Source organism: Felis catus, chromosome B3 (assembly GCF_018350175.1).
Source record: "Felis catus isolate Fca126 chromosome B3, F.catus_Fca126_mat1.0, whole genome shotgun sequence".
Lineage (NCBI taxonomy): Eukaryota > Metazoa > Chordata > Mammalia > Carnivora > Felidae > Felis > Felis catus.
In genome coordinates this window covers 52,517,551-52,534,844 of record NC_058373.1, presented here as the reverse complement: position 1 = coordinate 52,534,844, position 17,294 = coordinate 52,517,551, and the positions used below count along the sequence as shown (strand labels likewise).

Here is a 17,294-nt window from a genome sequence, read left to right as displayed (position 1 = left end):
AGGGAAGTTTGGTGGGAGGTTGGAGTACAAAAACAAGGTCTTCACCAATTGTGTGTCAAAACTTCTTCAAATTTTGCAAAAGTAGGGGCACTTGAGGGGCTCAGTCGGTTAAGCATCCCACTCTTGATTTCGTCTCAGGTCATGATTCATGAGTTCAAGCAGTTCATGAGTTCAAGCACCACATCAGGCTCTCCCCTGACAGTGCAGAGCCTGCTTGGGGTTCTCTCTCTCCCCCTCTCTCTCTGCCCCTCCTCTCAAAAATAAATAAATAAACATTTAAAAAGTAAAAAATAAAACTTCTTCAAATTTTACAAAAGCATATGGCTATATGAATGATAGCTAGGACTTTTCCTGGGCACTTGGAAGGGGTTTGGACAAGCAGATTTCATTAGTTTCACAGTAAACCTGTCTTTGAAAGTAGCAAACAATGGCTTGACCAGAAGTAGGATAAAATAGCTTTTCCTTTATGTTTTGCTGCTGATCCTGTTGAGAGATTCTGACTATGTACCTCTGTTTCCTACATCAGCTGAATGATAAGAAATTCCAGAAATGAGATAGAGATCTTTGAGTTGACAGGACAAGAGAGGCAATTGGACTGTGTAACACTAGATCAATATGTCAGGAATTTCAGAACAAGTTCCTTTTTTTCCTACTGTTAGCTGTTGACTTCTGTTGGAATTCCAAAAACATAATGTTTCTGACTTTTATGTATGTGGTTAAAATTGCCATATTTTGTGAATACAATGTAGGGATCATAATATGATAAAGAATTTTTCCTGGTTTTTAAATTTATGTGCTTGAAAAGTTTTATATAGGTATATATATTATTTAGTTATATATATATGTTTTCTTTTTCTTTATTTCTTCATTTATTTTTGAGAGAAACAGAGCATGAGCAGGGGAGGAGCAGAGAGAGAGGGAGACACAGAATCCAAGCTGTCAGCACAGAGCCCGATGCGGGGCTCGATGCCACAAATGGTGAGATCACGACCTGAGCCGAAGTCGGACACTTAACTGACTGACCCACCCAGGCACCCCAGTTATATATATATTTTCAATTCCCTTTATTTAAAAAAGAATAATGTTCTATAAAATGCAATACAAAATTCAATAGCATTTGGATTGTCATTTTGTGATATACACGTCTACTGTAGATGTTGATAGCACCTGAAGTTTAATATAGAACTCAGAATTGCTAAAAATTATTTATACCTTTTAATTTATTTCAACATCTCTTGGAAAACTCTGGATAATTCTTTTCAGTTATTATTACAGTTATTATTACAATTTCATGGCTCTAAAAGTTTATATGACAAAAATTTTCATATGGAAAAGAGAGGAACTAGTAAAATGGATCCTCATATACACACCCAGATTTGACAATAGTTAACATTTTGCCATATATGCTTTGTCTATATTATTCCTATTTTTATTTTATTTTTTCAATATTTTACTTTTTTAAAGAAATCTCTACCATCCAACGTGGGACTTGAACTCACAACCCTGAGAACAACAGTCACGCATTCCACCAATTGAGCCAGCCACGTGCCCCCTGAATTTTTAAAAGCAGGTTGCAGACATTACGCTATTTCATTTCTTAAAAAGCTTCAGGGGAGATCCCTAAAAATCAAGGATATATAACCACAATCTCTAAAAAAATCAACAATATTCCTTTGTATCATGAAATACTGATTCCATATCTAAATTTTCCAGTTGTATTAAAAATGTCCTCTCTGGTTGGTTTGTTCAAAATAACATCTTCTCAAGGCCCACACATTGCATTTGCTACATCTCTTAAGTCTTGTGAAATCTGGAACCGTTTCCATCCACATTTTTCCTTCCATTACAGTGATTTCTTGAGGAGGCTAGAGGAGTTGTCTAGTAGGATGTGCCACCTCCTGGATTTGTCTCATTGCCTCTTCATGGAAACAAAATTTATTCTTGGAATTAAAGGTGCCCTGGAATTTAGGTCTAAAGGCTTGATTAGATTCAAATAAGCATTTTTTTTTTTTTTTTTTGGCAAGACTACTTCAGAGGTACTTCAAATTGCATCATAACAGAATGCCCAGATGGCTGGTTGTTCCACTACTTATGATATTAAAATTGATTCCTAGGTTTGGATAGTGTCAGCCTAGTTTTTTTGCTTTATAATAGCTTCATTGAAACATAATTCACATATCATACAATTTACTTATTTAAAGTGTATAACTCAGTAGTTTTAATATATTCAGAGTTGTAAACCATCACCATAATCATTTTTAGAAATTTCCCCTTCCAAAAAGAAATCTCGTACCTGTTACCAGTTACCCCCAGTTCCCAACCACCACCCCCATGAGACGCAGGCAAACACTAATCTACTTTCTGTCTCTATGGATATGTCTATTCTGTATGTTGCATGAATATCCATAGAATCACACAATATGTGGTGATGTCCTGATTCTCGCCTTGTAGAACTGCATACTGACTACTGAAGAAGGGTCAGAGGGAGAAGCAATCTTGCTGACCTTGAAGATGGAAGAAGTAGGGCCATGAGCCAAAGAATGTGATGGCCTCTAAAAGCGGGAAAAGGCAGGGAAGTGAATTCTCCCCTAGAGCCTCCAAAAAGAATACAACTCTGCTTATATCTTGATTTTAGCCCAGTGGAACCCATGGCATCACTCTGACCTAAAGAACTATAAGATAACAAATTTTGTGAAGTTTTAAGCCACTAAGTTTGTGGTAATTTGTTACAGTAGCAATAAGAAACTAATACACCCGTCAACATTCAGTGTTGTCAATCTTTTTCATCTTTGCTAATTTGAAAGATCAAAAATGATATTTTATAGTCATTTTACTTGCATTCTTGATTAGTGGTGGTTGTGAGCATTTTTTCATGTATTTATTGGATTTTCTTCATATATGTATATATTTTTTATTTTTTTATTGTTTATTTCTGAGAGAGAGACAGAGTGCTAGCAGGGGAGAGGCAAAGAGGGAGAGGGAGACACAGAATCTGAAACAGGCTCCAGACTCTTAGCTGTCAGCACAGAGCCTGACACAGGACTCAAACCCACAAACCTTGAGATCATGACCTGAGCTGAAGTCAGATGTTTAATCGACTGAGCCACCCAGGCACCCCAGCTATATATATATATATATATATATATATATATATATATATATATTTAATTATATTTATACTTCCAGGTCCTCAGTTTTATCCATTATGGGATCTGTTGCTGATAAGTGAGGTTTAACAGGCTTCACGGTGTGCCTGTGGTTTTGCAGCTTGACATCTCTTCCATAGTTTTTTAGACATTTATATTAATCTGTTCAGTAAATATAAAATCTCTACCATAAGCCAGGCATATACTTTCGAAGCACATAATATACCAAATTGTGAACTCTTTAAGGACAGAAACCAGGCTTAACTTTTTTTTTAAGTAGGCGGCACACCCAGCATGGGACTTGAACTCACCATCCTGAGATCAGGAATGACATGCTCTACCAACTGAGCCAGCCAGGTGTCCTGGATTTTCTTCCTATTTTTAGTTTCTGTTTCTATCCTTTGCCTATTTTTCTTTTAGACTATTCTATTTTATTATTGATTTATAAGAGCTTTTTATATATTATGGAAATCAGTTTTTGCAAGCATTTTCCCAGTTTTTCAAACTTGTTATAACATTGCATCATTTTTTAAAATATAAATTTTGGGTAGTTGACATACAACTCTTTTCCTTTATGTTTTCTGCTTTGTCTATAATGTTTATAATATTTTTTTCAGAATCATAAAAGTGTTCATACAGCTTATCATGATTTCATATTTAAACCTTTGATCCATATGTAGTTTATTTCAATGAAGGTATGAGGAATACGTCCATTATTAAACAAAACTGCTAGCCAATATCCCAACATCATTTAGGTATTAATTATCTAATCTCTACTGATTTCAAGTGCCACTTTTATCATATACTAAATCACCATACTGAACAGAAACCAATTAGGAAGCTGTTGTAGTAGTTCTACTTCTGGACTATAGTATTCTATTCCTGTGCAGGATCAAAATATTTTAGTTACCATATATTTATAATATCCAGTAAGAAATTCCCTTTCTTTTTATTTTAGAATTGTCTTGGTTATTCACGTATTTGTTCCTTTATTCAAAAAATATTACTGAATGCCTACTAGATGCCAGACCCTGTACCAGGTGTTGAAATTTAAAAAAAAAAAGGAGAGAGAAAGTTGCTGCTCTTAGAGTGCTTGCATAATCTGGAGAAGGAGATGGACAATAAAATGAATTTATTAAAGATTATGATAAATGGAAAGAAAGAAAGAAAGAAAGAAAGAAAGAAAGAAAGAAAGAAAGAAAGGGAGGGAGGGAAGTAATGTAATAGAAGATAATGAGGAAGGACAGTGATCAGAGAAGTCCTGTCTAAGGAAAGGACAGAAGGAAGAGCAAGTGCAAAAGCCCTAAGTGGGGAGAAAGTTTGTCATGTCCTGTGAATGATAGGAAGGGATGTGAGAGTGGAGCCACAGGAAGGAAGAGAGAAAGTGGATATCTTCCATTTTCTCCATCCTGCCACATCCACTGTCCACTCGACCCAAGAAGGATGAATTTGAAGGACTGTGTGAATGGCTCTCTTGTCCTCTGGTTTCTGGCTGAGTTCAGCCACAAGGGGCCACTGGCAGGAGATGAGAGGAAGAGAGGAGAGTGGAGCCAGGAGATTTATTTCCTTGGCTCCCTTTTATTAGTTTGTCTCTTGTTTGGTTGCATCCTCTACTGAAGGCTACACCTCCTGTCAGCCACACCTCTGGTGGAGCTCACACCAGGCTCAGGCTGGGTGGTAATGGTTCCCACCTTTGTCTAAGCTCCACCCTTACCTTTGATCAGGTTTACATTTTTAAAAGATCTGGTTGCTTTAAAGCATAAACTAGAAGGGGGCACCTGGGTGATTCAATCAGTGGAGACTCAATTTTGGCTCAGGTCATGATCTCACAGTTGGTGGGATTGAGGCCTGTCCCACATCAGGCAGCGTAAAGCCTGCTTGTGATTCTCTCTCTCACTCACTCTCTCTCTCTCTCTCTCTCTGCCCCTCTCCTGCACTCTCTCTCTCAAAATAAATAAATAAACTTAAAAAGAAATAAAGTATAAAATGGAGGGATGGAGATCTAGGGCAAGAAGAAGGGAGCAGAGAGATATTGACAGCAACAGAGTTAAAATTAGGACAGACTTGAAAACTTTGAGTGCATGGACACTGTCTGAGAAACACAGGACTCTGAGTTCCATTCATTCAATTTTTTTCGATAACTATTTATGTGCCAGACAGTCAGGATAGATAACAAACTAGATTACCTAGTGCGTTTAAAAGAGATAATTGGCAAGGAATAATGACAGAGTAAGGTAATAGGGTTGGAAGTATGGGAGTAGCAGTAGGTACAGTTTTAAATAATCCATCACTGAAAAGGTGACATTTGGGCTAAGGTTTGGAGGAGGTGGTTCATTTGTACATTCCAGGCAGAGAAGGAAGCCACTGTAAAAGAACCAATAGGAGGGCATGTCTGGTTGTGTCAGGAACAGCAGAGGCCAGTGTAATGAGCTCAGGGGCCTGGAGCAAGTGGGGAAAATGAAGTCAGAGAGGCCATAGGACACATGCCATGCGAGGCCTCTTAGGGGATTTGTCTGGAGTAAATGCGGTAGAGAAGAGGGAACTGTGAGTCAACCCATGCTCCACTCTGGGGAGTAGTGTGTGCTGAAGCATTCTCACACAGCCTCCTCCTATCCACTCTTCCAAAACTGATGGAATGGGAAATCTAGTAATTGCAATTAGTTTCTCAGAATGCGTTATTCCTGTCTAATTTTTCCATGCAGTGTCTAGCAAGAAATGCTGGCCTACTTCTCCAATATCTGTAAAATGTTGGCATCCTAGGAGAAGAAAACGGAAATTGTACCACTAACCCCGCAGGGGCATTTGTAGCTAAGTCAGTGGGGTCTCCAAGGCCACAGTATGCCTACAGGGATGACTGGAGGACTGACTTTGGAGCATTAGAGAAAAGCTATTGATTTTCTGCTTCACAGAGGAAGATGTTTAATTGTGTTTTCAGAATACCCTTGGAAGAAATAAGAAAGGAAAACAGTTTCTCTTATTACTCTCTCTACCAGTGGTCAGTAAATTAAAAATAAACCTTTTCTTTTAAAGCTTCTCATTATGAAAAATTTTAAGCATATACAAAATTAGAGGATAATATATTGAATCTCTGTATAGTCATTACCCAGATTCAATAATTATCTACTAATGGCCAATCTTATTTTTTCAATTTATCTAGCTATATATTTTTCCTGGGGTATTTTATAGCATATTCCATATATCAATGTGCACTTAGAAACTATTCTAGATACTCTCAATATAGCAATGAATAAAAAGTATAGGATAAAAATCCCTGTCTGCAAACATCTCTCACAGTTTAGATGGGGGAGAGAGATAATAATTAAAATCAATAAGTGAAATGTATGGTATGTTAAGTGATGAGTGAAATGGAGAAATATAAGGCAGGGGAGAGGGAGAGAGAGTCCAGGAGCAGGGGTAACAACTTTAAATAAGCGGGTCAGGGTGCATGTGGTGAACAGCACTGCTCAGATCCCATTTTAGGACCAAAGGACTTATTCTCACAGATGCTGGAAAGAACCATCTCATCCAGGGTCATGACTGCTTCTATGGATGCCTACACCCAATGACTAATCTATGCAGGATTATAAAGGACTACACTTCTCTCCCCAACTCAGAACAGCTCTGAAGGATCACCTCCTGTAGAACCTTAGAACTCTTTGTAGAATTGACTAAAGCTTCCACTGAGACCGTTGCAGCTCAACTTCTCCCTCTGGCAAATTCCCCCCCCCCCCCCCCCATTCCTTCCCTTCCATGGATATTGATTCAAAAGCATACAGGTATGCCCTGCTTTTGAAAGTCCACATTATGCCAGTTCACTTTTATAAAAGACCTACATTTAGGGGTGCCCAGGTGGCTCAGTTGGTTAAGCACCTGATTCTTGATTTCTTAGATCATGATCTCACAGTTTGTGAGTTCGAGCAGACACAGTGCAGAGCCTGTTTGGAATTCTCTCTCCCTGTCTCTGTGCTCCTACCCCACTCATGCTTTCTCTTTCTCTCCCATAATAAATAAATAAACTTTTATTGATTTAAAAATAAATAAATAAAATTAAAGACCTACATTTATATCTGTTTTCCAAGGAAAACAGAGGATTTTCCAAGGAGGATTTTCCAAAAATCCAAGGAGGATTTTTGCTTTTACCAAAAAAAAAAAAAAAAAAAAAAAAAGCTGAAAAGTGAAACTAGCATTCAGCATTTATTTTGCAGATCAAGTACAGAGGCAGCACCATTTGAGCAGGGCACCATCAAGCTCTTTTCCCAGAAATTACACTCAACATCTCAGCATCAAGCCACCATAGCTTTGAACTGTGTCTGTGAGCATCTGTGCTTTATCTCTATTTTGCATATTCTTTAGCAAGATATGTCCTAAAGTATCAGAAAACCCCAAAAGATGTTGTTTGGGTGGTCTGGGAATGTCCAAAAAATTTTCCATATAAATTAATAGTAACTGCTTCTTTGCTTTATGCCATTTCAGCTTATGAAAGATTTCATAAGAATGCTCTACTTTCAGATAGCAGGGGAAACCTCTACCCTAATAAACTTCCTACTGCTAATGTCCATTTCAGAGTCTCCTTCTTAGGGAACCCAATCTGAGACAGTACACCTTTCTAAGAACATAACTTCTTAGCAAAACTATGATATATGTAAGTGAATGAGCCCTGGGAACATCTGAAGGAAGAGAATTCCAGGAAGAAAGAAGAGCAGATGCAAATGCCCTGAAGCAGAAGTGGGCCTGCTGTGTTTAAGGAATAGCAAGGAATTTAATGCTCCTAAATTAGAAAAAGTAAAGGGAGAGTAATAAAAGAAGAAATCAAAGGTGTAGTGGGGAGCCAAATACTGCAGAGACATATATATAAGCCATTTAAGGAACTGCCTGTTTCTCAGAGTAAAATAGAAAGCTTGAGAATTTCCTAAATGACCTTTCTCATTCCCTGTCTCTCTCTCTAGTTATTTCTCATCTCCTTCCAGATGCATGAGCCACCTAAATGGATTAAACCACATGCAGCAAGGAAGCCCCCAACCATACCTAGAAGGGACCCCAACCCGTCATTATCAAATATATAATAACCCAGCTGTAGGTGATGCTTTAGTTCCAGTAGGCCTGGGTCCCATCAGTCTCTAGGCCATCATTTTTCTTAGAGGAAGTCTTAAGAAGCCCCCTCTAGGGCAACCGAACATGCATCAAGGCAAGGAACAAACAGAACTGACTGTCCCTTTAATTCATTGGAGAGTGGACCACCTACATGTGGACGTTGACTCCTTAGTCCCTTGGCATAGCTCATAGTCAAACAGAGGATGACATAACTAAGTAGAAACTGCTTCTACTGTCCATGGTTAGGCTGATCTACAGAGAGATCTCTTGGAATCTTTTCATTCAGGCCCCAGATAAAGACCTAAAAGATAAACTCCACCACAGAGCCTGACATTTAGAACATTTAGATCTTCTTAGAATCCATAGATGAGAATTTAAAATGGAAATTCTTCTGCCCTGTGGATCCCTCTCATCTTGTCCATAAAGAAGAAGAATGGAGAGCTAAGGCCTGCCATGAGTTCTGCGGTGACAGTTAAGATTAGTTTCCATTTCCACATATCCCTGGCCAGTCCATTTCAGTTCCTATAATTCACCTGGCACAACATAGCAAACCAGAAGAACTCCATAAAAAGCTACTGTAGCTTCCTGTAGGCCACGACAGAAATTCTTCTGGACTGGCCCTCTTCTTCGTACTCTGATTCATCAGTTCTCTGAGTTTCCCTACTCCTTTCAGCTCTGAGCTCTAGTTCCTGTTTCTGGATCCTTTACTTTGGTGACTTGGTTTCTACTATTTACCACAACTCTAATCATGTCCTCCTTTAAGGCATGATTCTTGGTACTTGCCCATCATCTCCCTTCATGGGAACTGTGGTCAGAAACAACTCACATTCAAGCCTACCACACCTAATGAGAGAGGGATCCTAATTTTTGTCATACTGAACAGTCACAAGAGACCCAGATGGTGACAATTTTATGAAGCTCAGTTACCTAGGACAGAGCCACTGACTCCTTTAGTGCCATACTCCTATGCTAGTAGTGTACATCCTGCACAGCCTCCTGGGCATGCATGAGGGGATTAGGGAGTACCCATCTCAACCTTGTCCTGTACCTGACGTCAGAGGCCCAGGTAGGATGACTCTGATATACGTACTATTCCGCACAAACTTGGGAAGAGTGTCTTCCAGCAGTTAGATGTCCAGCTTCTGATGTATACCTCCTCTTCCTGGGAAACCTAGATGACCATACCCAACACTTCTAAGGATTTGGAGTAGCTCACTCAAGGCCAGCCTGACTACCACACTAAGCAAAGAAAGTCAAGAATGGCCTTGACTCACGCAAGCTGAACACACTTTGTATGGCTGGTACCTTGTGAAGATCCACATGGGAGCCCATGTCATTAGTATTTTAACAAATCCTCCAAGACTTGACCCTACATAAAGGAATCCCAGTTTGTACCCTTTATCTCCCTTGCCCTCAACCCCCATACCTCCACCATTGCACAGGAAGAACTGGAATAATCCCCTTTTCCTAATTCCCAGTGCCCAAAAGGCCAGCTGCAGGGTCTAGGAGGGTAGAGAGTGTGTATTAACATAAGGAGTCCTTGGGAAGTCTTAGCCCTCTCATGCCCTTGACCACCTAGTAACTTTGCCCCTGGAAAGGGAGGACATGGGCAGGGTTGATGGGGAGAAATGGGGCAGTTTGGCTACTTGAGGTACTTGGAAAAGGTGTTAAGTATCATGTAATAGAACTGTTATAGGGGCACCTAGGTGGCTCAGTTGGTTAAATGCCCAACTCTTGATTTCAGCTCAGGTCATGGTCTCACAGTTTGTGACTTAGAACCTGAATCGGGCTCTCACTGGCAGTGCAGTCTGCTTGGGATTCTTTCTCCCTCTCGCCCTCTCTCTGCCCCTCCCCTGCTTGAGCTCTTTCTCTCTTTCTCAGAATAAATTAATAAACATTTAAAAATTTTTAATAAAAAATAGAGCTACTATAGATATATTTATAAGATGATAAAATTCCATTCAACATTTATTGACCGCTTTACCATACTCTTTCCAGGCACTGAGTTAAAAAGATGAATCCTGACCAGCCTCTTCTCTCAAGGGGAGGGTCATGATAAAAAGACATATAACTAATGACACTGCACTGTAGAAATTGTATACTATTGGATTCAAGTGGTAGTGTCAGAGAAGGAAAAAAAAATGCCGCCTCTTCCAACAGATTTTAATTTTCTCTATCTTATAAGATTTTATCATTTATTTATTTATCTACTTACTTACTTATTCTTTTGAGGGAGCTAGCATGAGCGAGGGGCAGAAGGAGAGAGAGAGAAAATCTTAATCAGACTTCATGTTCAGTACAGAGCACAATGTGGGGCTTGATCCTATGACACTGGGATCATGACCTGAGTCAAAATCAGGATGTGGATGCTCAATTGACTGAGCCACCCGGGCACCCCATCATAATTTATTCTTACATCCTAGAAGAAAATAATTCATTACAATCATCTGAAACATCATGAAATATATTTATAGTATATAAAATTACTTGTATAGATTGTATTGTTTTATTTTTTTCTAATTATAAAACCAATACATACTCATGTTGAAAATTTAAAGAATTCAGAATTGCCTAATTAACGAAGAAAAACCTCTTACCTGGCAACTACTATACATATTATGGAGAATAAAATTTTCAGATAATTCTCTGTGCACACACACATAACACACACAATTTTTACAGTAGGAATCATACAGCTAGTAGGGAACCTAATATTTTTCACTCAATAATCTTTAATTCATATTAATTATTATATTCCACAATGTAGTGAGTAGTGTTTGTCTTATACCCTCACCCTCATTCCTTCTAGGAAACTGCTCTACCCTTGTAGTTCTAAAGGGAGCCCTCAATTATAGCATCTCATACATTTCTCCCATGGCACCTTGAGCAGCGACCGACCCAATCTGGCTCAGTCATGGAACAACCAATGTGAGTAAATAACATGAATAGTTTGTCATTCAGCAATCTTCTCCTTTCCACTCTCAGGTTTAGTTCTGGCACTTTACACTCTGTAGGTGACCTATAAGATCTTGTCATCTGGGCTCATTTTCTTTGTATACTTTTTTTTTCATTTCCATGCCTTAATTTTCCTTGACTGTTTTAGTCTTTTTATTAGCCCATGTCCCTTACCCTTGGTTGTTTTAATTTTCCTCTGATAGTGAATTTCCAGATTCACATCTACTTCTCTATTGAGCTATACCAGCAGCCACCTCTAGTGCTGGTATCCTATGTCAGTCTCTTTAACTGCAACAGATTAATTCCTATAGCTATGTAGCTATGAGGGCCTATGCCAGTTCTGCCTCTCTATTCTTAGGCCTTTCATGAACACCTCTTCTGCAAGACTACTCTTTTGTAAAAAAAAAAAAAATGCTGAGTGGAAAATCATACTGATAGAGGGGCTAACAGCTCTTTAAGGAACTTGAAGCTCCTGGCACTGTAAGACCATTACAATCTTCCAATGTGAGACAGCCATTATAGTCTCAGCATTTGAAGATGAAAGGTGACCCTCCCTTTTTAATTTTTTCCAGGGTTACTTCAACGAACAAATCAAAGCACATCTGGTGGAAGGTCCAAACCACCACTACGGGTAGGGAGATACAGCAACCAGAGTCACAATTACAGAGAGCATGCAACATACTCCAAAAACACTTCCTGAAGGGCCAGGCCCTGGGTAGCGTATTACCCATTTTTAATATAGTAGTGCTCACAGGTGCAGGACACATAACTTGCTATTAAAACATGTGAAAGAAAACTAACCAAAATGATGAAATGGAAGAATTATCCTCAAAAGAAATTCCAGGAAGAAATGACAGCCAGAGAATTGCTCAAAAGAGACATAAACAATATATCTGAGCAAGAATTTAGAAAAGTCGTTATAAGACTAACAGCTGGGCTTGAAAACAACATAGAAGATAGCAGAGAATCTATTGCTGCAGAGATCAAGGACCTAAGAAATAGTCACGACAAATTAAGAAATGTTGTGAATGAGATGCAAAATAAACTAGATGCAGTGACAGCAAGGATAGAGGAGACAAGAGGAGAATAAGTGAAATAGAAGATAAAATTCTGGAAAATGATGAAGCTGAAAAAAAGAGAGATAAGACAATACTAGACCATGAGGGGAGATTTAGAGACTTAAGTGATTCACTGAAATGTAATGATATCCATATCATAGGAGTTCCAGAAGAAGAAAAAGAGAGAGAAAGGGGCAGAAAGTTTATTTGAACAAATTATAGCTGAAAACTTCCCTAATCTGGGGAAGGAAGCAGATATCCAAGTCCAGGAGACACAGAGAACTCCCTTCAGAATCAACAAGAACAGGTCAATTCCATGGCATATCATGGTGAAACTGGCAAAATACAAAGATAAAGAGAGAATTCTGAAAGCAGCTAGATACAAACAGGACTTAACCTACAAAGGTAGACACATAAGGGTAATAGCAGACCTGTCCACTGAAACTTGGCAGGCCAGAGGGGAGTGGCAGGAAATATTCAATGGACTGAACAGGAAAAATATGCAGCCAAGAATCCTTTATCCAGCAAGGCTGTCATTCAAAATACAAGGAGAGACAAAGGCTTTCCCAGACAAACAAAAACTGAAGGAGTTCATGACCACTAAACCAGCCCTGCAGGAGATCCTAAAGGGGACTCTGTGAATGGAAAGCAGCAAAGACTACAAAGGACCAGAGACATCGCCACAAGCACGAAACCTACAGATAACACAATGACACTAAATCCATATATCTCAATAATCACTCTGAATGTAAATGGACTAAATGCCCCAATCAAAAGACATAGGGTATCATAATGGATTAAAAAAACCAAGATCCATCTATATACTGTCTATAAGAGACTCATTTTAAATTTTTTTTAACGATTATTTATTTTTGATACAGAGAGAGACAGAACATGAACGGGGGAGGGTCAGAGAGAGAGGGAGACACAGAATCCGAAGCAGGCTCCAGGCTCTGAGCCATCAGCCCAGAGCCTGACGCGGGGCTCGAACTCACGGACCGCGAGATCGTGACCTGAGCTGAAGTCGGTCGCTTAACTCACTGAGCCACCCAGGCGCCCCTAAGAGACTCATTTTAGACCTGAGGACACTTTCAGATTGAAAGTGAGGGGATGGAGAACTATCTATCATGCTACTGGAAGTCAAAAGAAAGCTGGAGTAGCTAGACGTATATCAAACAAACTAGATTTTAAAGTAAATATTGTAACAAGAGATGAAGAAGGGCATTATATCATAATTAAGGCATCTATCCATCAAGAAGAGCTAACAATTATAAATGTTTATGCCCCCAACTTGAACACCCAAATATATAAATCAGTTAATCACAAACCTAAGCAATTTTATTGATAATAATATAGTAATAGTAGGGGACTTTTTTTTTTAAATTTTTTTTTCAACCTTTATTTATTTTTGGGACAGAGAGAGACAGAGCATGAACGGGGGAGGGGCAGAGAGAGAGGGAGACACAGAATCGGAAACAGGCTCCAGGCTCTGAGCCATCAGCCCAGAGCCTGACGCGGGGCTCGAACTCACAGACCGCGAGATCGTGACCCGGCTGAAGTCGGACGCTTAACCGACTGCACCACCCAGGCACCCCATTAATAGTAGGTGACTTTAATACTCCACTGAAGACCAAAGATGAGCTGGTAATCCTTGTCATTTTATTCATTTATTTATACAAATAGATTTCCAGGTGCTGTAAGGATGGCTGAGAAATGAAAGATAAGTAAAACAAGATCCTTTCCTTTGAGGAGCTCATAGTTTAGTGGGATAAATAGCTAATGGGATAAATTATGTAAGGTAATAATTATAGTATAAGATACAATTTTATAGAGATATATATATATATAAAATATTTTCTTAGACAAAAACATGCACCAAAAGGACATATACCAAAAGTTGGTGGTTATCTCTATCAGATTTCCCCCTTTTTGCTTATCTGTATTAGCAGAATTTTCCTTCAATGTATATTTATTGTTTTTGAAATAAAGAGAAAAGAAGCATGTTCAAAAAGCAGCACAATGAGATACATGCTGTATTGGAAGTATGCACAGTATTATAAGGAATAAACTAACTTGTCTGGGGAAGATAAAGAAAACCTTACAACATGTATCTTTTTTATCTTACACTCACATATACCTCTCACATGTTAGCCAAAAGTAATGCGTGGCCTTGTTTTGATCCTAATCCAAGCAAACCAGCTGTCAAAATATTTATAAAGCAAGTGGGGAAGTATTAATTCTGACTGGATATTTGATGATACTAAGGTAGTATTATTATTATGAGATATGCTAAGGGCATTACAGTAATGTTAGGAAAAAAGAATCCTTATCTTTTAAGTAAACATACTGACTTAAATATGGATGCAATGATATGAAGTTTGGGATTTTTATAAGTAAATAATCCATTGGAAGTGCAAAGTTGTTGGGAATATAAAATTAAAAAGTGGTTATGAGTTAATGATCTTTAAGTTGGAAAATGAAATCATGGCAGTTAATTTCAATATTTTCTCTAATTCTATGTTTGTTTGAAATCTCCTATAATAAAATTTGTAATAATTAATATAATGATTTTTCTGTAATGAATAAAAACATCCTTCAAGTATCTCTATCTTCAAGACTCAGCTCAAAAAGTGTCTTCTCCCACCAGTGAATGAGGGCATTACAAGCAATCCATGCGTGTGTTCACCTATACACAAGAAGCATTGACAAACTCCCTGTGCATTGTATGTTGTCTACTTCATGATCATCTGATCTGTGTCAATGACACTTGTAATTTCAACATGTATTTTTTATATTATTCAATGTTTATAGTGTACTTACACACAATAATCAAATATTTTAATATTTTATTATTAACAAAAAAGAGATATCTTCTCTTTGAAACCTTGCCTGACCATCCATTTCATTATTTGCACCCTACCTGAACTCTGCACATAAAACAGAGGACCCATAACACGCTTTTGTGTTTATTTGCTCACTTACACTGAAATGAGATCAATATGTAAGATTTGTCACTCAGTCAGTAAATAGTTGTGTTGTTATAATCACAGTCCTTTCTTTTTATTAGGCTGTAAGACTAGCAGTGGCCATCTTATTTGTTTGTTTTTGTGTGCCCAACAATTATCTTAATACTTGCTACATTTCAAGTGCTCAATAAACATCTGCTAAATGACTAAATGAAACTTAGGATCACTCCATTCAGACCTACACTGTGTCCAGCAGAAACATCCATAGGACTGAAGAATATAAACTAATCCATGCCTTACAGTTTATTGAGTGTTCGATGGTGATTTGATCAGAAACATAACATGTTTCTAGATTCGGTGTCCACTTAATACAGTCGCCTTGATTCCAAATGGCAGAGAAAGGTTAAACACCTTTAAATTTTGGGGGGTAAGCAATGCAATGTGCTCAGTAGCCATCTCTTACCTTCATTCTACCCTGAGCCTCTCTCTCAACTGCAAGCATATTGAGGGGAGAAGTGAGTCAGAAACAGGACAAATAAGAGAGTGAGGCTAAATGGGTGAACAGAAATGGGAGGTACAGGCTTCTGGTTATGAAATGAATAAGTCACTGGGATGAAACATACAGCATGGGGAATGTAATCAGTGGTATTGTGATAGCGATGTACACATGGTAACTACGCTTGTGGTGAGCACAGCATAAGATATACAGTTGTTGAATTACTATGTTGTACACTTGAAACCAATGTTACATTGTGTGTCAACTGTATATCAATAGGAAAAATGGAGGAGAATGAAAAGAAGAATAAAGTGAGACTGAGGAATCAGGTGAGCAATACAGCGAGTGTCAGGATTGGTGAATGACTATTTCACATAATATTCAGTGATGTTTCTTAAATGCTGAAAATATTTTATGATTTATTTTTAAGCTGTGTCTTTTATAATATTCTTGGCATCAAAATCACTTGATTGAAACATGTACCATTTGATCCCCACAATAACATGAGGTAAACAGAGCTGGTCCTCTCTGTTTTTTTTTTTAATTTTTTTTTCAACGTTTATTTATTTTGGGGACAGAGAGAGACAGAGCATGAACAGAGGAGGGGCAGAGAGAGAGGGAGACACAGAATCGGAAACAGTCTCCAGGCTCTGAGCCATCAGCCCAGAGCCTGACGCGGGGCTCGAACTCACGGACCGCGAGATTGTGACCTGGCTGAAGTCAGACGCTTAACCGACTGCGCCACCCAGGCGCCCCTGGTCCTCTCTGTTTTAAAGAAGGGGAATTTGGGGTGCCTGGGGGCTCAGTCAATTAAGCGTCCGACTCTTAATTTTGGCTCAGTTCATGATCTCACAGTTCTTGAGCTTGAACTCTGTGTCAGGCTCTGCACTGACAGTGCGAGCCTGCTTGGTATTCTCTCTCCTCTCTCTCAAAATAAATAAATAAAAAAGAAGAGTAACCTAAGGAAATTTACCCTTCATTCAGCTGAGATTATAAATTGTGATGATTTTTTTTAATGCAGTATACTAGTATGCTGAGATAATAATGCTATGTTATCAGTGCCAAGAAAAAACTATTTGTCTTGAAGTAGCTGTTAGATTGAAAGTACTCTTCAGATTCTAAAGGGAAGTATTTGAGAGACTTCCAAACTCAAAAACCTTCAGAACAAGGGAGATTTGTTTGTTAGCTTGTTTGTTTGTTTGTTTTTAGGTACTTGAATGACTAAGTTGCTCCTTGAAAAGCAAGGGTGCAGAAATCAAAGGCCTGATTGTGCTGAATCCTTCTATTTGGTCATTATTCAGACTGGTTCCCAGCATGCCACAGTCCAAAGGAAAGGTTCCAAGCTCTGTTTAAAAATCAGAAACTAAAGAGCTTACTCAGCACCCTGCTCACATTACTGTTGCTTGTATTCATCATTTAAAAGTCTTTTGATAACTCCTTTTATGCAATGATGTTAGGCTTCGGGGAATATTCTCAGAATGTAGGAAGCACCTCCTGACCCAGTTATGATGTAAATACTTTTTGTGACTATCTTCTCTCTTCAAAGACTTCTGAAACAGCCAGGCTCTTAGACATAATTGAA

The 17,294-nt window shown here is 38.5% G+C and overlaps 1 long non-coding RNA gene across 1 annotated transcript in view; it reads right to left on the bottom strand.

Annotated features, from left to right (window-relative positions):
- LOC123385945 overlaps nucleotides 1-17,294 on the bottom strand; it is an 85,737-nt gene that overhangs the window by 35,714 nt on the left and 32,729 nt on the right. The window lies entirely within an intron of this gene.